This window comes from Oncorhynchus gorbuscha, linkage group LG16, assembly GCF_021184085.1.
Source record: "Oncorhynchus gorbuscha isolate QuinsamMale2020 ecotype Even-year linkage group LG16, OgorEven_v1.0, whole genome shotgun sequence".
In the NCBI taxonomy this organism is placed as follows: domain Eukaryota; kingdom Metazoa; phylum Chordata; class Actinopteri; order Salmoniformes; family Salmonidae; genus Oncorhynchus; species Oncorhynchus gorbuscha.
Genome location: NC_060188.1, coordinates 40,284,971 through 40,311,479, shown reverse-complemented (window position 1 = coordinate 40,311,479; position 26,509 = coordinate 40,284,971). Strand labels below are relative to the sequence as shown.

Genomic DNA, 26,509 nt, shown 5'->3' with positions numbered 1-26,509 from the left:
CCTACAAAAATGTAATGGTGTTTTTCATTAAGGGTCTATTTTATCAAGATATTTATCTGTTATTAGGCATAAACCTTCCAGATCAAGAATATTCCCTAATGTTGTGAGAAACATGTTCCTTCCCTTATATGTGGTATTTATTGGCTTTGATATGACTAATATGTGTAGGAGTAGGCCTCATGTAGTGTGCTGTATGGAGCTAAATGCAGTGTGTCAGAGCCACAGCCCCACTCCTAGAGCCCTGACACACAGCAGATGTGTGAAAAGTCTGGGGAGTCTGAAAGTCACAACGAGCCAAAGCTGTCGTACATAATGACCCACCACATGCAGGACTCTGTAAGCCAAGCTGACTCACAAATCAAATGTAATGCCATTTAGTTCGCCAAGAACACATGGCTGTGTAAAAAGTGAGAATTAAATGAACTACTGTAGCGTACCCCCTCTGAATGAAATCACATTGACGTCGCCGAGCTCATTGAAGCTCTCGCTCTCCTTAAGTTGTGGTGAGATAGCATATGCACAAACATCTCTAAGTCACATTTGATAAGCTGGCAAACACATGGCTTAATTGCAGCTAGAATTTAGCATAGTTCTGGCATATTTGGAAGCCTGCTCCAGCGTTTGTGTCCCATATCCTCAAAGCCATTTATTTTACCCAGCCTTCACAGTAGCAGTCATAATGAAACCCCTGGGAACGGCTCCATTGATTCCCAGACTGTTTCTACCTGCTTTTGAATTTCAAGGCCTGCGTTTGGCCTGCGTGGTGAGAATAGACTGGCATCACAGCATTATATTAAGACACGTTATCATATTTATCCACAGGTAAGCTTTATATGCAGTGTGGTCCAAAAGTCTTGGGACAGTGACACATTTATTATAGTCTTGCTCTGTACTCCAGCACTTTGGATTTGAAATGATACAATGACTATGAGGTTAAAGTGCAGACTGTCAGCTTTATCTTTATGCTATTTTTTGTATGTACTTCCCCCATTTTAGGGAACCAAAAGTATTTGGACAAATTCACCTCTGTGTATTAAAGTAATCAAAAGTTTAGTATTTGGTCGCATATTCCTAGCACGCAATGACTACATCAAGCTTGTGACTCTACAAATTTGTTGGAGGCATTTGCAGTTTATTTTGATTGGTGTTTTAGATTATTTTGTGCCCAAATAGAAATGAAGAACAAATAATGTATTGTGTTATTTTGAAGTCACTTTTATTGTCAATAAGAATTGAATATGTTTCTAAAACACTCCCAACATGGATGTGAATGCTAACATGATTATGGATAATATTGAATATATTGTGAATAATGATGAATGAGAAAGTTACAGAGGCATAACTATCAACAAGCTTGATGTAATCATTGCGTGCTAGGAATATATGACCAAATACTAAACTTTTGGCTAATTTAATACACATAAGTGAATTTGTCCAAATACTTTTGGTTCCCTACAATGGAGGGACTATGTACAAAAAAATTCTGTCATTTCTAAACAGTTCACCCGATATGAATGAAAATACCTTCAAATGAAAGCGGCCAGTCTGCACTTTAACTCCATAGTCGTTGTATTGTCAAAGTACTGGAGTACAGAGCCAAATCAAAATGTGTCACTGCCTAAATACTTTTGGACCTCACTGCATGTCACCTTGTGTATGCACTGGAATCATACCTGGCTGCGTGTTGTCAGCATGTGACATTTTAGTCTCAGCGAGCTGGCATGACCAGATGCAAAATCCATATTTAATTTATTTTATAAGCAACTTCTAGGAAGAAACAGCAGCATTGGTATAAACAAAGGTGATGAATCCATAGAGGCAGTCACAGAAAAATGTAACCCATTTTAAAAGTGCCAGGAAGTGTGTAACAAAATTTTCTAGCCTACAGCACTGTAGCAATGCAATATGTGGTTACTAGGTTACTCTCCAGGATGCTCTACTGAAAACTGCCAAATATGAGGCTGTTTTGCAACCCAGAGCCTGGTCAGACAATCTACAGAAGACAGAAGGTTGAGAGACACATAAGTTGAGTGAAATAGGGAACACACACACACACACACACACACACACACACACACACACACACACACACACACACACACACACACACACACACACACACACACACACACACACACACACACACACACACACACACACACACACACACACACACACACACACACACACACACACACACACACACACACACACACACACACACACACACACACGTCAATGGGAATAAGCAGTTAGTTTAAAGAGTGTAGTGCCAAGTCTAAGAATCCACTAGGCCTCTCAGAGCTTAGAGCCAGTGTTGGGAACAGATCCATCAGCAGCCAGAGAGAGATGCCTCCTCTCCCTGAAGGGGTGTGAGTGATGCTGCTGGACACACATTTCCCCTGTTCCCTCCTTCACATACCCTTTAAGATAAGCATCTCCAAGCAAAGATCTGAGCGGCAGGCAGGGCCGCCAAGCCAGCGGTGACAGGATAAGGGGATTTACGCCTGATACAGCATATTAATCTGACTCCCATCAATCTGCTATCTCTTTAAAAAGGACCAGAGCCTTTCTTACTTTTATATCAACTGTCACAAAAGACGTTGGTTTCTGTTTGGGAAATGTTGGCCATGCATTAGGCGGTCATTTGTTTGCTGAGGGAGAGAGGAAGGAGTGCTAATTTTGCTCATTATTTGTGTCCTGGAGCTCAGCAGCCCCACCGGTCACATCCTTTATCTGGCGTCTACATCTATCAGCCGCCTGGGCCACTTTGCCTTGAATGCAGCATCAACACTTTGCTCCTGCAGCAAGACAGTTAATGAAGTCAGCATGGCCATGCCAATATGTTTGCTCTCTGTAAGCATCTCTGGTGGACACAAATGAGGGTGGGGTGGAGGGAAAGGGAAATAGAGAGAGAGAAAGAGAGAGAGAGAGAGAGAGAGAGAGAGAGAGAGAGAGAGAGAGAGAGAGAGAGAGAGAGAGAGAGAGAGAGAGAGAGAGAGAGAGAGAGAGAGAGAGAGAAGGACTCAGTTGGGGCATGATAATGGTAATGCTATTGTTAGCAGAATATGGGATGTTTGCATAGAGATCATCGTTTAATAATTCATCTGAGTTCAGTGTGGTGGAGCGTGTTTGTCTACAAACAGTAACAGTATTTGGTCTATAGCTGCAGTATGTGATACTAACAATCATCATATAACAGCCAATAAAACAACTAGAAGATTTGGAATTGACATGTAAAACACCCCTTGGATACTGTAGTTTAGGTATTTATGGATTCATACTAGTAGTGGTCATTGAAGTATTGATTCAATTTGTAGTACACTGCGAAAACATGATGTGACAATTAACCCACAAATCCTGCCTGGTCTTTTAATATAAAACGTTTTGATTTTCACAGGACGGTATAACACTTTATTTGGATAGTCTGTAGAACATCTACAGATGGACTATCTACAGACTATTAGTAACATTTCAACTGACTATCTACTAACCCTAGCCCTAACCTTAGCCCTTATCCTAACCCTAAACTTATTGCAACCCTTACCCTAACTAACCATTATTCTAAACTTAACCCTAATTGTAACTTTAGCAAGCAGTTGTTTATCAACAAGTTGTAGAAACATCTGTACAGCATCTACAGATGGAAAATTAGGACTATCCAAATAAAGTGTGCCCACAGGACTGCCATTGATTTAGGTGTCACTTCAAAGACTAACACAGACTGTCTTCAGTGGCAGAGAGCTGTATTTAGCTCAGACCCACAACTGAACAAGAAAAAGATCAGAATTGTTATGACACATTCTCATACTTTAAATAAAATAAGTAAATATATTATTTCATCTTTATTTAACCAGGTAGGCCAGTTAAGAACAATTTCTCATTTACAACTGCGACATGGCCAACATAAAGAAATGCAGTGTGACAAAAACAACAGAGTTACACAAACAAACGTACATTCAATAACACAATAGAAAAATCTATGTACAGTGTGCGCAAATTTAGAAGAGTAGGGAGGTATAAGGCAATAAATAGGCCATGAGGTGAAATAATTGCAATTAAGCATTAACACTGGAGTGATAGATGTGCAGATGATGATGTGCATGTAGAGATACTGGGGTGCAAAAGAGCAAGAGGATAAATTGCAATATGGGGATGAGGTAGTTGGGTGTGCTATTTACAGATTGGCTGTGTACAGGTACAGTGATCGGTAAGCTGTTCTGACAGCTGATGCTTAAAGTTAGAGAGGGAGATAAGACTCCAGCTTCAGTTATTTTTGTAATTCGTTCCAGTCATTGGCAGCAGAGAACTGGAAGCAAAGGCGGCTCAATGAAGTGTTGGCTTTGGGGGTGACCAGTGAAATATACCTGCTGGAGCACATGCTATGGGTGGGTGTTGCTATGGTGACCAGTGAGCTGAGATAAGGTGGGGCTTTAACTAGCAAAGACTTATAGATGACCTGGAGCCAGTGGGTTTGGCAACGAATATGTAGTGAGGGCCAGCCAACGAAGGCATACAAGTCGTAGTGGTGGGTAGTATATGGGGCTTTGGTGACAAAACAGATGGCACTGTGATAGACTACATCCAGTTTGTTGAGTAGAGTGTTGGAAGCTATTTTGTAAATGACATCGCCGAAGTCAAGAATCGGTAGGATAGTCAGTTTTACGAGGGTATGTACGGCAGCATGAGTGAAGGACGCTTTGATGCGAAATAGGAAGCCGATTCTAGATTTAATTTTGGATTGGAGATGCTTAATGTAAGTCTGGAAGGAGAGTTTACAGTCTAACCAGACACCTAGGTATTTGTAGTTGTCCACATATTCTAAGTCAGAACCGTCCAGAGTAGTGACGCTAGTCGGGCAGGCGGTTGCGGGCAACAATCGGTTGAAGAGCATGCATTTAGTTTTACTAGCATTTAAAAGCAGTTGGAGGCCACGGAATGAGTGTTGTATGGCGTTGAAGATCGTTTGGAAGTTTGTTAACACAGTGTCCAAAGAAGGACCTGATGTATACAGAATGGTGTCGTCTGCGTAGAGGTGGATCAAAGAATCACCAACAGCAAGAGCGACATAATTGATGTATACAGAGAAAAGAGTCGGCCCGAGAATTGAATCCTGTGGCACCCCCATAGAGATTGCCAGAGGTCCGGACAACAGGCCCTCCGATTTGACACACTGAACTCTATCAGAGAAGTAGTTGGTGAACCAGGCAAGGCAGTTATTTGAGAAACCAAAGCTGTTGAGTCTGCCGATAAGAATGTGGTGATTGACAGAGTCGAAAGCCTTGGCCATGCCAATGAAGATGGCTGCACAGTACTGTCTGTTGGCGGTTATGAAATTGTTTAGGACCTTGAGCGTGGCTGAGGTGCACCCATGACCAGCTCGGAAATCAGATTGCATAGTGGAGAAGGTACAGTGGGATTCAAAGTGGTCGCAGATCTACCTTTGGCGGTTCTATCTTGTCAGAAGATGTTATAGTTAGGGATGGAAATTTCAGGATTTTTGGTGGCCTTCATAAGCAATGATTCAGACACGGCTAGGACCTTAGGTTTGGCGGAGTGTGCTAAAGCAGTGAATATAAGGAGGCTTCTGATGTTAACATGCATGAAACCAAGGCTTTTACGGTTACAGAAGTCAACAAATGAGAGCGCCTGGGGAATGGGAGTGGTGCTGGGGCTGCAGGGCCTGGGTTAACCTCTACATCACCAGAGGAATGGAGGAGGAGTAGGATAAGGGTACGACTAAAGGCTATAAGAACTGGTTGTCTATTGCGTTCGGAACAGAGGGTAAAAGGGGCAGATTTCTCTGCGCAGAAGAATAGATTCAAGGCATAATGTACAGACAAGGTATGGTAGGATGAGAGTACAGTGGCAGTAAACCTAGGCATTGAGTGACAATGAGAGAGGTTTTGTCTCTAGAGGCACCAGTTAAGCCAGTTGAGGTCACTGCATTTGTGGGGGGTGGAAGAAAAGGGCTATCTATGGCATATTGGGCAGGGCTAGGGGCTCTACAGTGAAATAAGACAATAATGACTAACCAAAACAGCAATAGACAAGGCATATTAACATTAGGGAGAGTACTAGATGAGTCAAAGAGCCAATTCCGTAGTCTCTGCTACACTAGGTGAGCTGGAGACAGCGATTCAGGCAGCTAGCGGGCCAGGGCTAGCAGATGGGCATCCGGCGACGTCGCAATGGAAGAGCCTGTTGAAACCACCTCGGACGGTTACGTCGGTAGACAATTCGTGATGGATCGGCGGGGCTCCGTGTTGGCAGTATAGGGCCCAGGCCAATTGGAAAAAGAGGTATTGTAGCTCAAGAATTGGCTGGTGGACTTCTTTGGCTAGCCGGGAGATGGGCCTAGCTCCAGGCTAACTGGTGCTTGCTTCGGGACAGAGACGTTAGCCAGGAGTAGCCTCTCGGATAGCAGCTAGCTAGCTGCGATGATCTGGTGTAAAGGTTCAGAGCTTGCGGTAGAAAACTGGAGATGTGGGTGAGAAAAAGCAGTCCGATATTCTCTGGGTTGATATCGCTCTGTGCAGACTGGCTGTAATTGACCGGTTTGAGGCTGGCTGATGTCCGAGTTAACGGTGAGGACCACTAGCAGTGGCTTTCTCACTACTAGCTAGTAGCTAGTTAGCTGGCTAGCTTATGAAGGGGAATCTAAAGTATAAAAATAGCAGATCCGTACCACATTGGGTGAGGGGGGTTGCAGGAGAGTATATTCAGTCCATAGTTGGAAATTGAGATTAAAATATAAACGAAAACGATATATACACGGGACAGGACGACACAAGACAAAAACACACGTCCGACTGCTACGCCATCTTGGATCTACTGAAGTAGTGTGTTGTCTGCAGAGCCTTATAGTGGGACATTTCAGTTCTACATACTCTTAAATAGCATTGCAAAATAGTGTTGCACGGTATACCGGTACCACGGTAATATCACGGTACCAAATCAAATTCAAATAACATTTGTCACATGCGTAGAATATAACAGGTGTAGACCGTAATGTGAAATGCTTACTTACAAGCCCTTAACCAACAAGGCAGTTCAAGAAATAGTTAATATTAAGAAAATATTTACTTAATCAAAAGTAAGACAATAAAATAACAATAATGAGGGGGCATACAGGGGGCACCAGTACCGAGTCAATGTGCGGGGGTACAGGTTAGTCAAGGTAATGTGTACATTTAGGTAGGGTTGAAGTGACTATGCATAGATAATAAACAGCGAGTAACAGCAGCAGTTTAGAAAACAAATGTGGGGGTCCATTAATACATCATGATAGTTATGATACCAACATTTTAGATTACCGTAGTACTGTTGATCTAAAGAATCTTCTGGCGCCTTTTATATAAAAAAAAAAAAATTCAGTTCAATTTAAGGAACAGCCACTGGTCTCTTGAATGCACAGGTCCAAATAATATCCACTTCACTTTCATGCTCATATCACGCGTGGCAGCTGTAATCAACCAACTGCATCCTCTACCAACCCTCACTCACCTGCTTCTCCCAGAATCCCTTACCAGCCCTCACTCACCTGCTTCTCTCAGCATCCCCTACCAGAGCTCACTCACCTGCTTCTCTCAGCATCCTCTACCAGCCCTCACTCACCTGCTTCTCTCAGCATCCTCTACCAGCCCTCACTCACCTGCTTCTCTCAGTCTGCGCATCTATTCCCCCATCAGTTCTTTAAATATAATTTACCCATGATGGTGAGCGGGGATGCAGACCCTGATGAGTCTTCTGTTAGACATTTGTTACTTCTGAGCAGAGCGAGCAATGTTGATATATTGTATAATTTCATCGCCTGTCATAACCAAGAGCAGAGGCCAGTCTGAGTAGACTTTGCAAGGCCACTGTCATGCAGCCGCTGGGTGTCAGAGAGGGAAGATGGAGCAGGAGCACGACATGCATGCTTGCAGCTTTACAGCGAAGTAAAAGGCTTCTCTCTAGCCTAAAAGGTTAAAAAAAACATATGACACATATCAGCAATCTGAGTTTGTGAGCAGAGCTGAGCTGGAGTGGAGTGAAGAGAAGAGAGTGCCTAATTTGACTGAGGCATAGAGAGAGTTTCCCAACGCCCGGAGCCTCTATCTTTTCACCTGCTCAAATTTCACTCCAGTACTGCTCCAGTAGTGCTCACTTCAGGAGCGCAGGGCATGCCGGGCCCAGCATGCATTTGTAGGCTACTTGTGTGCTGCTATAGCCCCTTGCTTTAGCTACTGTCATGGAGTTTGCAAAATATTTCCAGAAAGAAACTGATGACACATAGATGAGGAGTACCAAGAGCAAGAGAGGGACTGTGGTGATGTACTGTCCACAACTAAAACATCATTGTGGAATCTCAAAAGACATGAATCCCGGATGCATGATGGGGTACTACGTGCACATGCTAACAGAAAGGAATGAGGTGGGTAGAGTGTCATTGTAGCAAAGTATTTATAAACAAAACAAATCAGATCTCTTAAAATGTTCGTTCATTTTCGTTCTATTATCTATACAGTAGACTATCATTGATTTTGGCCCAATAAGTCTGACATATTACCTCTTTCAAGGAGTTTTTTGTTTTGATGGGGTTATTTTGCATTAAAAAACCTTTAGGCCTATCTATAGAACAATTAGAAAACAACTCTGCATCTGCCAAGCTTGTCCTCGAAGGTTGTATTGCATCCCCAGTGGCTCTGAAAGCACAGAGAGGGTATTGCCCACTGCTGACTTGCTCTCTAAGAATCATCGCATGAAGCCACAGACTGGCCAAACTCGTGTTTCTAAAAAGTGAATTCATTTTTTGTTTCATTTAAAAATAATCTTAATAAGTTACAGCCTACATGCCCAATTTATAGACTATAATGATTTAATACAACGGAATTTTGTTTAAGTGCTGAGAACTTAATGTTCCCGCCAGCCTAGTGTGTCGCACTCGCAAATGCTTCACAATGTATTTCTTTGTAGGCTATAGCCTTGAAATGATAGGCTAATAATATAGCCTAAATAATTCATTTTCGTTCTTTCTGCTGACCTATTTAGTGTTTATATGCGTTTTAATACGACATGTAGTCTATTTGAAATGATGAGCGCTTCTTAAGTCACCTATTCATGTTGTTTACTAAAATACTGTAATTCAAATCATATGGTTTGGTTTCAATACTTCAAAACCAAATGGTAGTTCCAGGCAGTCACAAAACTAGATTGTTGGTTAAATGGTGATTTTAATGAATGGAGCTAATTTGGAGCAGCAGTTAATTTTCCTGTGAGTGGGGAACGGTTTTTAGTGGGATTTCCAACCTCCCAACTCCTCTCACTTAACGTGTTTTTTTTCTTCTTTCTATCAGGATTCAGGTGCATTTTATAAACGTTCACAAAACATGTTGAGGGCCATTTTAAAACAATTCCTGGTTGGATTTGGTTTGATAACAAACCAACCTAGCAAACTGTCAACTTGACAGTACAGTAGGTGTAGGTAAATTTGATTGGCACAGGAAGAAAAGAAAAGGGTCTGCTACTAGTTAGATGTGCTTCAAAGATGTGATTCATGTAAGCCCAATGCAAGCCTAAACTATATCAAAATCCGATTTATTTCTGGAGCTCCTTAAATTCTGTTTGGTGCCTAACGTTTTAAAACTTGGGAGCAGTGTGCGTACATGCGTCTTTGTGGTAGAGAGAGAGTGGGGTTGTGTGCTTATGAGTGAGAGGGAGTCAGAGCGATTGTGTTAGGAAGGGAGGGGAAGTGTGTGTCTGGGTTAACTGAAGATTAAAGAAAGGTTTTATGCAATGTTTTTCTCTTACTGCCACATTGACATGCAGATCATTATGCATCTATAGTCCTTCCTCCTATTCCTAAAGTCAAATCACTGGAAGGCCTTTGCAAAAATGAGCAAATAAGCCATGCTATGCAGTGTTCTATTATACACTGAACAGTGTGAAGTTAAACTCAATGTGTTGTATTGAATAGAAGTGTGAATTTCAGTGACAGGTTTTTGCGTAGCACATGCACAGAACGTTTAGAAAAGGAGGACAAGTGTCTGGGGAACACGGCGAACAGGATACTTGTGATACTTTCTTGTGATACTTGGCCGGGTATCGTATCATTAGTAAAATGTTGGTATTGTGACAACCAGAGCACGTGAGCGGAGTTGAGCGGTTGGAAATCCTGCTCATCGCTTGCACACCACTCTAGTGCTCCATATCCTTTCCAACTGCTCTGCTAAAAATCATCTCAAAGGAATAACAACTGCAGCTCCAGATTATCTCCATTCATTAAAATTACAATTTTGACCAACACCCATCTAGTGTTGTGCCTACCTGGACCTATCAATTGGTTTGTAAGTATTGAAACCAAACCATATGGATTTGGATGAAAATAATTTGAATAGACATGAAAATGTGAATGTAAGAAGTGAACATCCTTTCAAATAGGCTACATGTCATATTAAACAGCATATAAACACTCTAAATAGGTCAGGAGCCAGAGCCATGCTAAACACCCTTTTCAGCTACTTTTGCCAGTCTGGGCAGAGATTCAGAGTTGTTTCATATATATACACACACACACACACACACACACACACACACACACACACACACACACACACACACACACACACACACACACACACACACACACACACACACACACACACACACACACACACATGTGCAGTACCAGTCAAAAGTTTGGACACACCTTCTCATTTGAGGGTTTTTCTTTCTTTATACTATTTTCTACATTGTCAAAAAATAGTGAAGACATCACAACTATGAAATAGCACATATGGAATCATGTAGTAACGAAAAAAAGTGTTAAACAAATCTAAATATATTTTATATTTGAGATTCTTCAAAGTAGCCATGTTTGCCTTGATGACAGCTTTGAATACTCTTGGCATTCTCTCAAACAGCTTCATGAGATAGTCACCTGGAATGCATTTAAATTAACAGGTGTGCCTTGTTAAAAGTTCATTTGTGAATTTCTTTCCTTCTTAATGTGTTTGAGCCAATCAGTTGTGTTGTGACAAGGTAGGAGTGGTATACAGAAGATAGCCCTATTTGGTAAAAGACAAAGTCCATATTATGGCAAGAACAGCTCAACTAAGCAAAGAGAAACGACACTCCGTCATTACTTTAAGACATATGAAGGTCAGTCAATTAGGAACATTTCAAGAACTTTGAAAGGTTCTTCAAGTGCAGTCGCAAAAACCATCAAGCGCTATGATGAAACTTGCTCTCATGAGAACCACTACAGCCGTGTCCTCAGAGCATGCGCAGACCACCTGGCTGGTGACAATCCTTATCCCAGTCTGCCGTTCCCACATGCTTCAAGAGGGTCACCATTGTTCCCGTTTTCCTAATGAAAGCCAATGTAACTAAGCTAAATGACTATTGCCCCATAGCACCCACTTCTGTCATCATGAAGTGCTTTGAGAGACTAGTCAAGGACCTTATCAACTCCACCCTTCCTGACACCCTAGACCATCTCCAATTTGCTTACCACCCCGATAGGTCCACAGATGACGCAATGGCAATCACACTGCAATAATCCATCTGGACAAGAAGAATACCTCTGTTAGAATGCTGTTCATCGACTACAGCTCAGCATTTAACACCATAGTACCCTCCAAACTCTTCATTAAACTCGAGACCATGGGTCTCGACCCCGCCCTGTGCAACTGGGTCCTGGACTTCCTGACAGGCCGCCCCGAGGTGGTGAGGGTAGGTGACAACATCTCCACCCCGCTGATCCTCAACACTGGGGCCCCACAAGGGTGCATTCTCAGCCCTCTCCTGTACTCTCTATTCACCCATGACTGAGTGGCCATGCACGGCTCCAACTCAAGTTTGCAGACGACACTACAGTGGTAGGCTTGATTACCAACAGTGACGAGACGGCCTACAGGATGGAGGTGAGGGCCCTCGGAGTGTGGTGTTAGGAAAATAACCTCACACTCAACGTCAACAAAAGAAGATGATCGTGGACTTCAGGAAGCAGCAGAGGGAGCAGCCCCCTATCCTCATCAACGGGGCAGTAGTTGAGATGGTGGAAAGCTTTAATAAGTCCCTCGGCATACACATCACAGACAAACTGAAATGGTCCACCCACGCAGACAGTGTGGTGAAGAAGGTTTAACAGCACATTTTCAACCTCAGGAGGCTGAAATTCAGCTTATCACCAAAAACACTCAAACTTTTACAGATACACAATCGAGAGAATCCTGTCGGGCTGTATCACCGCCTGGTACAGCAACTGCTCCACCCACAACCGTAAGGCTCTCCAGAGGGTAGAGGTCTGCACAACATCACCGGGGGCAAACTACCTGCCCTCCAGGACACCTACACCACCCGATGTCACAGGACGGCCAAAAAGATCATCAAGGGCAACAACCACCAGAGCCACTGCCTGTTCACCCCGCTATCATCCAGAAGGCGAGGTCAGTACAGATGCATCAAAGCGGGGACCAAGAGACAGAAGCTGTTTTTCAATCTCAAGGTCATCAGACTGTTAAACAGCCACCACTAACATTGCATGGCTGCTGCCAACATACCGACTCATCTCTAGCCACTTTAATAATGAAAAATTGATGTAAGAAATGTATCACTAGCCACTTTAAACAATGCCACTTTAAATAATGTTTACATACCCTACATTACTCATCTCATATGTATATACTGTACTCTATACCATCTACTGCATCTTGCCTATGCGGTTCGGCCATTGCTCATTCATATATTTTTATGTACATATTCTTATTTATTCCTTTACACTTGTGTGTATAAGACAGTTGTTGTGGAATTGTTAGGTTAGATTACTTGTTAGATATTACTGCATGGTCGGAACTAGAAGCACAAGCATTTCTCTACACTCGCATTAACATCAGCTAACCATGTTTGTGACAAAAACAATTTCATTTGATTTGGAAAGAGAGACCCAGAGTTACCTATGCTGCAGAGGACAAGTTCGTTAAAGTTACCAGCCTCAGAAATTGCAGCCCAAATAAATACTTCACAGAGTTCAAGTAACAGAAACATCTCAACATCAACTGTTCAGAGGAGACTGTGTGAATCAGGTCTTCATGGTCAAATTGCTGCTAAGAAACCACTACTAATGGACACCAAAAAGAAGAAGAGACGTTCTTATTCCAAAAAACACGAGTAATGGACATTAAACCGGCGGAAGTCTGACCTTTGGTCTGATGAGTCCAAATTTGAGATCTTTGGTGTCTTTGTGAAATGCAGAGTAGGTGAACGGATGATCTCTGCATGTGTGTTTTCCACTGTGAAGCATGAGTGAGGAGGTGTGATGGTGTGGGGGTCCTTTGCTGGTGACTGTCAGTGATTTATTTTGAGTTCAAGGCACACCTAACCAGCTTAGCTGGTACACCGTCCCATCTGGTTTGCACTTAGTGGGACTATAATTTGTTTTTCAACAGGACAATGACCCAACACACCTCCAGGATGTGTAAAGGCTATTTGACAACGAAGGAGAGTGACGGAGTCCTGCATCAGATGACCTGGCCTCCACAATCACCCAACCTCAACCCAATTGATATGATTTGGGATGAGTTGGACCGCAGAGTGAAGGAAATGCAGCCAACAAGTGCTCAGCATGTGGGAACTCCTTCACGACTGTTGGAAAAGCATTCCAGGTGAAGCTGGTTGAGAGAATGCCAAGATTGTGCAAAGCTGCCATCAAGGCAAAGGGTAGCTACTTTGAAGAATCTCAAATATATTTTTTGATTTGTTTAATACTTTTTGTTACTACATGATTTCATTTGTGTTATTTCATAGTTGTGACTTCTTCACTATTATTCTACAATGTAGAATATAGTAAAAAATAAAGAAAGAAACTTGATTGAGTAGGTGTGTCCAAACCTTTGACTGGTACTGTAGGTAGGCCTAAAGGTTTTTAGGCAAAATAACCCAATCAAAATGGAAAGCTCCTTGAATGTGGGAATATGCCAAGCCTATTGGGCCAAAATCAATTATGGCCCATTGTATACATAATAGAAAGAAAATGAACGAAACATTTAAGAGATCAAATATGTTGCTACAATGACACACTTAGTTATCTACCCAATTCCACGCCAATTCCACAATGATTCTTTAGTTGTGGACACCACACTCCCCCTCTTGCTCTTGGTCCTCATCTTTGTTAGTCACCTTGATTTAGCACCTGTGTGTTTTATCAGTTTCTTTATGAAAATATTTAGCCAACTCCATGACAATAGCTAAAGTAAGGGGCTATAGCAGCACACAAGTAAACTACAAATGCATGCTGGGGGTGCATGCCCTGAGCTGGTTAAGTGAGCACTACTGGAGCGAAATTGGAGCAGTCTAATAGGGAACGCGCCGCTCCTCTCCAGGTACGCTATGGTGATATACTACACTGGTGACAATTTCAAAAAGACTATTGCAAAAAGACTGCTAATATGTTAAATGTGTGTCAAATGTAGTAATGGAGCATACAAAATACATAAATACGTTGTTGTTGGTTTTTTTACCCCTTTTTCTCCCCAATTTTGTGGTATCCAATTGTTTTAGTAGCTACTATCTTGTCTCATCGCTACAACTCCCGTACGGGCTTGGGAGAGACGAAGGTTGAAAGTCATGCGTCCACCGATATACAACCCAACCAAGCCGCACTGCTTCTTAACACAGGGCGCATCCAACCCAGAAGCCAGCACAGATATTTTTGTGTCTCTTCAGAGATGTTCGATCGGGTTCAAGTCCGGGCTTTGGCTGGGTCACTCAAGCATATTCAGAGACTTGTCCCTGAAGGTGGGAGGAAAGCTCCCTGAAGCCACTCATGCATTGTCTTGGCTGTGTGCTTAGGGTCATTGTCCGGTTGGAATGTGAACCTTGCCCCAGTCTGAGGTCTTGAGCATTCTGGAGTAGGTTTTCATCAAGGACCTCTGTGTACTTTGCTCCCTTCATCTTTCCCTTGATCCTGACTAGTCTCCCAGTCCCAGCCGCTGAAAAACATCCACACTGCATGATGCTGCCACCACCTTGTTTCACCGTAGGGATGGAGCCAGGTTTCCTCCAGACGTGACGCTTGGCATTCAGGCCAAAGAGTTCAATCTTGATTTCATCAGACCAGAGAATCTTGTTTCTCATGGTCTGAGAGTCTTTAGGTGCATTTTGGCAAACTCCAAGTGGGCTGTCATGTGCCTTTTACTGAGGAGAGGATTTCGTCTGTCCATTCTATCATAAAAGCCTTATTGGTGTAGTGCTGCAGAGATGGTTGTCCATCTGGAAGGACAACCATCTCTAGGAAGAGTCTTGCTGTTTCCAAACTTCTTCCATTTAAGAATAATGGAGGCCCATGTGTTCTTGGGGACCTTCAATACTGTAGAAATGTTTTGGTATCCTGCACCAGATCTGTGCCTTGGCACAATCCTGTCTGCTCTGACATGCGTTCTCAACTGTGGGACCTTATATAGACAGGTGCGTGCCTTTCCAAATCATGCCCAATCAATTTAATTGATCACAGCTGGACTCCAAGCAAGTTGTAGAAACATCTCAAGGATGATCAGTGGAAAGAGGATGCACCTGAGCTCAATTTCAAGTCTCATAGCAAAGGATCTGAATACATATTTAATACATTTGCAAACAACAAAACAAATTGTGTTGTTTTGTCATTATGGGATATTGTGCATAAATTAGTGAGTAAAATGTAATCAATTATAGAATAAGGCTGTAACTGAACCAAATGTTGAAAAAGTCAAGGGGTCTGAATACCTTCCGAATGCACCGTATAACCCTTTTGAAGCCTGTACCCGAAGACTTGATTACATAGAGTTGAGCATGCCAGTACTTAAAGTTAGTGAGTGCCCATGAAGTGACTAAGGATGCTCCATATGGGAGGAAATGATCAACACACTGAGACTATCTGATTCTGCTCCCAGGAGTTTGACCTGATCGCCCCAGAACACATAAAACTGTGTTTAAAAGACTTCATAGCTCAGTAGTATGTCAGACACTAATTAGTCCTGATCATTTATCTAGACTTGGTCACTGGAAACGAGGTTAGGAGTCTGAATGCTACATTTTAAAATGCCTTTTTCAATGACCTGGAAATACTAGCTGTACCTAAAAAAAGAGCTTAGTGACGAGGAGAGCACAGCAGGCAGAGGTCCTGCATATAGAGCTGCTACACACACTGCTGCAGACTGCTGCTGCACAAATGGGATGTGAAAGGTGTCTTGCTGAGACTTGTCACCAAGTAGTGTCACTTTGATCCAAGATACTGTATAACGCCCTGCTAAATGAAATGAAAGAAAATATTTTCACAAGGGAGTACAGGGACACAAACACACACACACACACACACACACTCGCACAAACAGCTATAAAAGGATTGCAGTTTGAAGACCCCATGCAGTCGAAGACGTACATTTAAACTGTTTCACAGTGAAGAAGTAATGGTGCTGCATTGGATAGCAGCTGTTTTACGGGTTCCTGACCAATTTTGCGATTTTGTGTTTTTCCGCTGATCTGAACTTTTTTGGGTGCATAATGTTTCCGCCATTGTTTTCTATGCCCGAAAGAACAGCGATCACTAACCTTGATGGAGGTGCAGGAAATACATACCCCGGGCCAGGCCCTAATCCCAGAGACACGGAAAAGATAAAGGCGGCGTAAGAGAGGCCAACGTGCGGGCACCTACGTCGGTGAGTACATGCCTCTACCCTCCGTTCTATTGGCAAACGTAAAATCACTGGAGAATAAACTGAACGAGCTCCGTTCGAGACTATCCTATCAATGGGACCTGAGAGCAGTAATATCCTGAACAAGGACATGGATAATATACACTACCATTCAAATGTTTGGGGTCACTTAGACATTTCCTCGTTTTTGAAAGAAAAGCACAAAAAAAGAGTCCATTATAATAACTTCAAATTGATCAGAAATACAAGGTAGACATTGTTAATGTTGTAAATGACTATTGTAGCTGGAAATGGCAGATTTTTTAAATGGAATATCTATATAGGCGTACAGAGGCCCATTATCAGCAACCATCACTCCTGTGTTCCAATGGCACATTGTGTTAGCTAATCCAAGTTCATAATTTTAAAAGGCTAATTGATCATTAGAAAACCCTTTTGCAATTATGTTAGCACAACTGAAAACTGTTGTTCTGATTAAAAAATCAATAAAATTGGCCTACTTTAGACTAGTTGAGTATCTGGAGCATCAGCATTTTTGGGTTCGATTAGAGGCTCAAAATGGCCAGAAACCAAGACCTTTCTTCTGAAACTCGTCAGTCTATTCTTGTTCTGAGAAATGAAGGCTATTCCATGCGAGACATTGCCAAGAAACTGAAGATCTCATACAACGCTGTGTACTACTCCCTTCACAGAACAGCGCAAACTGTCTCTAACCAGAATATAAAGAGGAGTGGGAGGCCCCGGTGCACAACAGAGCAAGAGGACAAGTACATTAGGGTGTCTAGTTTGAGAAACAGATGCCTCACAAGTCCTCAACCGGCAGCTTCATTAAATAGTACCCGCAAAACACCATTCTCAACGCCAACAGTGAAGAGGCGACTCCGGGATGCTGGCCTTTTAGGCAGAATTGCTAAGAAAATATTAAGATGGGCAAAAGAACACAGACTCTGGACGGAGGAACTCTTCTTTAATCAGCACAACCGTTTTCAGCTGTGCAAGTGTCTTTACTGACATTTTCAACCTCCCCCTGACCCAGTCTGTAATACCTACATGTTTCAATCAAACCACCATAGTCCCTGTACCCAAGAATGCCAAAGTAACCTGTATAAATGACAATAGCCCTGTAGCACTCACACCTGTAGCCATGAAATGCTTTAAAAGGCTGGTCATGGCTCAGATCAACACCATCATCCCAAACACCCTGGACCCACTCCAATTCGCGTACCGCCCCAACAGATCCACAAATGATGCAACCTCTATTGCACTACACACTGCCCTTTCCGACCTGGACAAGTGGATCACCTAAGTCAAAATGTTGTTCATTGACTACAGCTCAGCGTTTAACACCATAGTACCCTCCAAACTCATCACTAAGCTAAGGACCCTGGGACTGAACACCTCCCTCTGCAACTGGATCCTGAACTTCCTGACAGGCTGCCCCCAGGTGGTAAGGGTAGTCAGCAAAAAAACTCTGTCACACTGACCCTCAACACGAGGGCCCCTCACGGGTGCGTGCCTAGTCCCCTCCTGTACTGCCTGCTCAAACATGACTGCATGGCGTGACTAATTATGTTTGCTGACGACACAAAGGTGTCAGAAACCAGGCAGTGTGGTGCTAGAACACCAACCTCTCCCTCAATGTCAGCAAGGCAAAGGATCTGATCATGGGCCAAGCATGCCCCATTCACATCTATGGTGCTGTAGTGAGCGGGTTGAGACCTTCAAGTTTATCAGTGTCCACATCACTAAGCATCTATCATGCCTCTTCACCCTCAGGAAGCTGAAAAGATTTGTCATGAGCCCTCAGATCCTCAAAGTTATACAGCAGCACCATTGAGAGCATCTTGACTGGCTGCATCACCGTTTGGTATGGCAACTGCTTGGCATCAGACCGCAAGGCGCTGCAGAGGGTAGCACGTGCATCATGGGGCTAAATGCCGGGCCATCCAGGACCTCTATACCTGGCAATATCAGATGAAGGCCCTAAATCCATCCACCCAAGTCATAGACTGTTCTCTCTGCTACCGCACGACAAGCGGTACCGATGCAAGCCTGGAACCAACATGACCCTGAACAGCTTCTACCCACAAGCCATAAGTCTGCTAAACAGTTGGCTATATATTTAGCCGAATAGCTATCCGGACTATTTGCATTGACCCTTTTTGAACCAACTTTTTTGACTCATCACATACCCTGCTGCTACTGTTTATCATTTGTTGCTTTATTCCTAGTTATATGTACATACTGTATCTACCTCAATTACCTCATACCCCTGCACAACGACTCGGTACTGTGGTACCCTGTGAATATAGCCATGTTGCCGTTACTCATTGTGTATTTATTATTAGTTTTTTTGGGAAGGGCCTGTAAGTAAATGTTTCACTGTTACACTGAACCCAAACCTCTGCGTGAGTGCGCCATCGTGCATAAATGCTTTTTTCCCCCCACACCAAACGCGATCACGACACAAAGGTTAAAATATCAAAACAAACTCTGAACTAACTATATTAATTTGAGGACAGATCAAAAAGCATAAAACATTTATGGCAATGTAGCTTGCTAGCTTGTACTTGCTAGCTAATTTGTCCTATTTAGCTAGCTTGCTGTTGCTAGCTAATTTGTTCTGGGATATAAACATTGAGTTGTTATTTTACCTGAAAAACACAAGGTCCTCTACTTCGCCAATTAATCCACACATACAACGGTCAACCAAATTGTTTCTAGTCATTTCTCCTCCTTCCAGGATTTTTCTTCTCTTGACATTATTTTTGTATTTTTTATTTCACCTTTATTTAACCAGGTAGGCTAGTTGAGAACAAGTTCTCATTTACAACTGCGACCTGGCCAAGATAAAGCAAAGCAGTTCGACACATACAACAACAAAGAGTTACACATGGAATAAACAAACATACAGTCAATAATACAGTAGAAGCCTCCCGGGTGGCGCAGTGGTTAAGGGCGCTGTACTGCACCCAACCGGCCGTGACCGGGAGGTCAGTGGGGCGACACACAATGGGCTTAGCATCGTCCAGACTGGTCTCATCGCGCACCAGCAACTCCTGTGGCGGGCCGGGCGCAGTGCGCGCTAACCAAGGTTTCCAGGTGCACAGTGTTTCCTCCGACACATTGGTGCGGCTGGCTTCCGGGTTGGATGCGCACTGTGTTAAGAAGCAGTGCGGCTTGGTTGGGTTGTTTATCGGAGGACGCTTGACTTTCAACCTTCTTCTCTCCCGGGCCCGTACGGGAGCTGTAGCGATGAGACAAGATAGTAGCTACTAAACAAATGGATACCACGAAATTGGGGAGAAAAAGGGGTAACATCCCCCCAAAAAGTAATAATAATAATACAGTATAAAAAGTCTATATACAGTGTGTGGAAATGAGGTAGGATAAGGGAGGTAAGGCAATAAATAGGCCATAGTGTCAAAGTAATTACAATATAGCAATTAAACCATGGAGTGATAGAGGTACAGAAGATGAATGTGCAAGTAGAGATACTGGTGCAAAGGAGCAAAAATAAATAAATAAATACAGTATGGGGATGAGGTAGTTGGATGGGCTGTTAACAGATGCGGTATGTACAGGTGCAGTGATCTGTGAGCTGCTCTGACAGCTGGTGCTTAAAGTTAGTGAGGGAGATATGAGTCTCCAGCTTCAGTGATTTTTGTAATTCGTTCCAGTCATTGGCAGCAGAGAACTGTAAGGAAAGGCAGCCAAAAGAGGAATTGGCTTTGGGGGTGACGAGTGAAATATACCTGCTGGAGCGCGTGCTACGGGTGGGTGCTGCTATGGTGACCAGTGAGCTGATATAAGGTGGGGCTTTACCTAGCAAAGACTTGTAGATGACCTGTAGCCAGTGGGTTTGGCAACGAGTATGAAGTGAGGGCCAGCCAACGAGAGTGTACAGGTCGCAGTGGTGGGTAGGATATGGGGCTTTGGTGACAAAACAAATGACACTGTGATAGACTACATCCAATTTGTTGAGTAGAGAGTTGTAGGCTATTTTGTAAACCACATCGCCGAAGTCGAGGATCGGTAGGATAGTCAGTTTTACGAGGGTATGTACGGCAGCATGAGTGAAGGATGCTTTGTTGTGAAATAGTAGGCAGATTCTAGATTTAATATTGATTGGAGTGCGTAATGTGAGTCTGGAAGGAGAGTTTACAGTCTAACCAGACAACAAGGTATTTGTAGTTGCTGGACGGGCTGGCAAGTGCGGGCAGCGATCGGTTTAAAAGCATGCATTTAGTTTTACTTGCATTTAAGAGCAGTTGGAGGCCACGGAAGGAGAGTTGTATGGCATTGAAGCTTGTCTGGAGGTTAGTTAACACAGTGTCCAAAGAATGGCCAGAAGTATACAGAATGGTGTCGTCTGCGTAGAGGGGGATCAGAGAATCACCAGCAGCGAGAGCAACATCATTGATGTATACAGAGAAAATAGTCGGCCCGAGAATTGAACCCTGTGGCACCCCCATAGAGACTGCCAGAGGTCATGCCCTCTGATTTATCACACTGTACTCTATCAGAGAAGTAGTTGGTGAACCAGGCGAGGCAGTCATTTGAGAAACCAAATGAGCAGCATGCCTGAGGTGCACACATGACCAGTTCAGAAACCAGATTGCATAGCGGAGAAGGTACGGTGGGATTCGAAATGGTCGGTAAACTGTTTGTTTTGTTATAGGTCTGTAGCAGTTTGGGTCTAGAGTGTCTCGGGGATGACCGCGGCAGCTTTCCAATTTTTGGGAATCCAAGACGATATGAAAGAGAGGTTAAACAGGCTAGTAATAGGGGTTGCAACAATTTCTACAGATAATTTTAGAAAGAGAGGGTCGAGCCCGTCTACGCAGTCTGATTTGTAGGGATCCAGATTTTGCAGCTCTTTCAGAACATCAGCTATCTGGATTTTGGTGAAGGAGAAATGGGAGGCTTGGGCAAGTTGCTGTGGGGGGTGCAGGGCTGTTGACCGGGGTTGGGGTAGCCAGGTGGAAAGCATGGTGGAAAGGTGGAAAGCATGGCCAGCCGTAGAAAAATGCTTATTGAAATTCACCGATTTATCGGTGGTGAAAGTGTTTCCTAGCCTCAGTGCAATGGGCAACTGGGAGGAGGTGCTCTTATTCTCCATGGACTTTACAGTGTCCCAGAACTCTTGAGTTTGCGCTACAGGATTCAAATTTCTGTTTGAAAAAGCTAGCCTTATGAAAGCTAACTGCATGTGTATATTGGTCCCTACCTTCCCTGGAAAGTTGCATATCACCAGAGCTATTTGATGCTAATGAAAATCAAATCAAATCAAATGTTATTTGTCACATACACATGGTTAGCAGATGTTAATGCGAGTGTAGCAAAATGCTTGTGCTTCTAGTTCCGACAATGCAGTGATAACCAACAAGTAATCTAACTAACAATTCCAAAACTATTGTCTTATACACAGTGTAAGGGGATAAAGAATATGTACATAAGGATATATGAATGAGTGATGGTACAGAGCAGCATACAGTAGATGGTATCGAGTACAGTATATACATATGAGATGAGTATGTAGACAAAGTAAACAAAGTGGCATAGTTAAAGTGGCTAGTGATACATGTATTACATAATGATGCAGTCGATGATGTAGAGTACAGTATATACGTATGCATATGAGATGAATAATGTAGGGTAAGTAACATTATATAAGGTAGCATTGTTTAAAGTGGCTAGTGATATATTTACATAATTTCCCATCAATTCCCATTATTAAAGTGGCTGGAGTTGGGTCAGTGTCAGTGGTACTTCCGGCGCCGACTGAGATGGCCGCCTCGCTTCGCGTTCCTAGGAAACTATGCAGTTTTTTGTTTTTTTACGTGTTATTTCTTACATTAGTACCCCAGGTCATCTTAGGTTTCATTACATACAGTCGAGAAGAACTACTGAATATAAGATCAGCGTCAACTCACCATCAGTACGACCAAGAATATGTTTTCCGCGATGCGGATCCTGTGTTCTGCCTTACAAACAGGACAACGGAATGGATCGCATGCAGCGACCCAAGGAAACGACTCCGAAAAAGAGGGAAACGCGGCGGTGTTCTGGTCAGACTCCGAAAAAGGGCACATCGCGCACCACTTCCCAGTATTCTTCTTGCCAATGTCCAGTCTCTCGACAACAAGGTTGATGAAATCCGAGCAAGGGTGGCATTCCAGAGGGACATCAGAGACTGCAACGTTCTTTGCTTTACGGAGACATGGCTTACTGGGAAAACGCTATCCAGGGCGGTGCAGCCAACAGGTTTCTCCACACATCGCGCCGACAGAAACAAACATCTCTCTGGTAAGAAGAGTGGCGGGGGCGTATGCCTCATGACTAACGGGACATGGTGTGATGAAGGAAACATACAGGAACTCAAATCCTTCTGTTCACCTGATTTAGAATTCCTCACAATCAAATGTAGACCGCATTATCTTCCAAGAGAATTCTCTTCGATTATAATCACAGCCGTATATATCCCCCCCCAAGCAGACACATCGATGGCTCTGAACAAACTTTATTTAACTCTTTGCAAACTGGAAAACATTTATCCGGAGGCTGCATTCATTGTAGCTGGGGATTTTAACAAAGCCAATCTGAAAACAAGACTCCCTAAATTTTATCAGCATATCGATTGTGCAACCAGGGGTGGTAAAACCTTGGATCATTGTTACTCTAACTTCCGCGACGCATATAAGGCCCTGCCCTGCCCCCCTTTCGGGAAAGCTGACCACGACTCCATTTTGCTGATCCCTGCCTACAGGCAGAAATTAAAACAAGAGGCTCCCACGCTGAGGTCTGTCCAACGCTGGTCAGACCAAGCTGACTCTACACTCCAAGACTGCTTCCATCACGTGGACTGGGACATGTTTCGTATTGCGTCAGATGGGAATATTGACGAATACGCTGATTCGGTGTGCGAGTTCATTAGAACGTGCGTCGAAGATGTCGTTCCCATAGCAACGATAAAAACATTCCCTAACCAGAAACCGTGGATTGATGGCAGCATTCGCGTGAAACTGAAAGCGCGAACCACTGCTTTTAATCAGGGCAAGGTGTCTGGCAACATGACTGAATACAAACAGTGCAGCTATTCCCTCCGTAAGGCTATTAAACAAGCTAAGCGTCAGTACAGAGACAAAGTGGAATCTCAATTCAATGGCTCAGACATAAGAGGCATGTGGCAGGGTCTACAGTCAATCACGGACTACAAGATGAAATCCAGCCCAGTCACGGACCAGGATGTCTTGCTCCCAGGCAGACTAAATAACTTTTTGCCCGCTTTGAGGACAATACAGTGCCACTGACACGGCCTGCAACGGAAACATGCGGTCTCTCCTTCACTGCAGCCGAGGTGAGTAAGACATTTAAACGTGTTAACCCTCGCAAGGCTGCAGGCCCAGACGGCATCCCCAGCCGCGCCCTCAGAGCATGCGCAGACCAGCTGGCCGGTGTGTTTACGGACATATTCAATCAATCCCTATACCAGTCTGCTGTTCCCACATGCTTCAAGAGGGCCACCATTGTTCCTGTTCCCAAGAAAGCTAAGGTAACTGAGCTAAACGACTACCGCCCCGTAGCACTCACTTCCGTCATCATGAAGTGCTTTGAGAGACTAGTCAAGGACCATATCACCTCCACCCTACCTGACACCCTAGACCCACTCCAATTTGCTTACCGCCCAAATAGGTCCACAGACGATGCAATCTCAACCACACTGCACACTGCCCTAACCCACCTGGGCGGTAAGCAAATTGGAGTGGGTCTAGGGTGTCAGGTAGGGTGGAGGTGATATGGTCCTTGACTAAAGGCTCTGCAGTGAAATAAGACAATAATCACTGTGCAGTACGCCACAGGATGTTTTTGTGCTGGTCAAGGGTAGTCAGGTCATGAGTGAACCAAGGGCTATATCTGTTCCTGGTTCTAAATTTTACATGGGGGTCGATTACATTAGGTCGATTAGAAAGGCCTGCTCGCTGAAGTGTTTTAGGGAGTGTTTGACAGTGATGAGGGGTGGTCGTTTGACCGCAGACCCATTACGGATGCAGGCAATGAGTCAGTGATCGCTGTGGTCTTAGTTGAAGACAGCAGAGGTATATTTAGAGGGCAAATTGGTTAGGATGATATCTATGAGGGTGCCTGTGTTTACGCATTTGGGTTTGTACCTGGTAGGTTCATTGATAACTTGTGTGAGATTGAGGGCATCAAGCTTAGATTGTAGGATGGCCGGGGTGTTAAGCATGTCCCAGTTTAGGTCACCTAGCAGCACGAGCTCTGAAGATAGACGGTGGGCAATCAATTCACATATGGTGTCCATGGCACAGCTGGGGGGCAGAGGGTGGTCTATAGCAAGCGGCAATGGTGAGAGACTTGTTTCTGGAAAGGTGGATTTTTTAAAGTAGAAGCTCGAATTGTTTGGGTACCGACCTGGATAGTAATACAGAACTCTGCAGGCTATCTCCGCCCCCTTTGGCAGTTCTATCTTGTCAGAAATGTTACAGTTAGCAATGGAAATTTCAGGGTTTTTGGTGGTCTTCCTTAGCAAGATTTCAGACACAGCTAGGACATCCGGGATGGCAGAGTGCGCTAAAGCAGTGAATATAACAAACTTAGGGAGGATGCTTCTGATGTTAACATGCATGAAACCAAGGCTTTTACAGTCACAGAAGGCAACAAATGAGAGCACCTGGGGAATAGGAGTGGGTCTTGGCACTGCAGTGCTTGGATTAACCTCTACAACACAAGAGGAACAGAGGAGAAGTAGAATAAGGGTACGGTTAAAGGCTGTAAGAACTGGTCATCTAGTACGTTCGGAACAGAGCGTAAAAGGAGCAGGTTTCGGGAAGCGATAGAAAGGATTGAAGGCATAATGGACAGACTAAAGTATGTTAGGATGTGAATACAGTGGAGGTAAACCTAGGCATTGAGGGATGATGAGAGAGATATTGTTTCTAGAAACATCATGTAAACCAGGTGCTGTCACCACATGTGTGGGAGGTGGAACTAACGGGTTAGCTAAGGCATATTGAGCAGGGCTAAAGGCTCTACAGTGAAATAAGACAATAATCACTAACCAGAACAGCCTACGGGGATATGGAGAGAAAATAAGTCTGGTATGCTCTGGTTTGAATTGCGTTGTGCAAACGGTCGAGAGTTTTCCGATCTAAAGGTTAGCTGATGACCGCTAGCAGCTACTACCTAGTAGCTAGTTAGCTGGCTAGCTTCTGTTGGGGTTCTGGTTCAAAAGTAAAGAAAAAAACTGATCCAAGCACATTGGGTGAGGTGGGTTGCAGGCGAGTATTTTGAAGTTGAGGTTTAGAAAAATATATAGAAGATATGCGAAGAAAAATATATAAAAAGATGTACACATGGGACAAGACGAGGACAAAGACGTCTGACTGCTATGCCATCTTGGATTTAAATTGCGATTGGCAACATTCATAAATTAGGTGCATTACCGCCACTTACCTCGTTCTTCTTTCTGTCACCCACGTGGGTATAACCAATGAAGAGATGACCCGTGTGTACCTGCATATATAAACCAATGAGGAGATGGGAGAGGCAGGACTTGCAGCGCGAGTCTGCGTCAGAAAACGAGCTGACTTCTATTTTAGCCCTTGGCAACGGAGACGCTCGTTGGCGCGCGCGAGCAGCGTGGGTGCAATAATTGAATATGTCTACATTTATTTTGCAATGCTCGGGTCCCATGGTGTTAGTCTACACCTCTACAGCCTGTTAGTCTACACATGTTGTTTACGAAGTAAGTGATTAATACCATTTTATTTTATTTGAATTAGGTTGCAGACAGAAAGGAATATAAAATAGGATGCCTC

General features: G+C 43.6%; 1 protein-coding gene across 1 annotated transcript in view; it reads left to right on the top strand.

The window, feature by feature from the left end:
* LOC124000122 (BTB/POZ domain-containing protein KCTD16-like) overlaps nucleotides 1–26,509 on the top strand; it is a 90,053-nt gene that overhangs the window by 58,573 nt on the left and 4,971 nt on the right. The gene's annotated exons all lie outside the window — the stretch shown is intronic.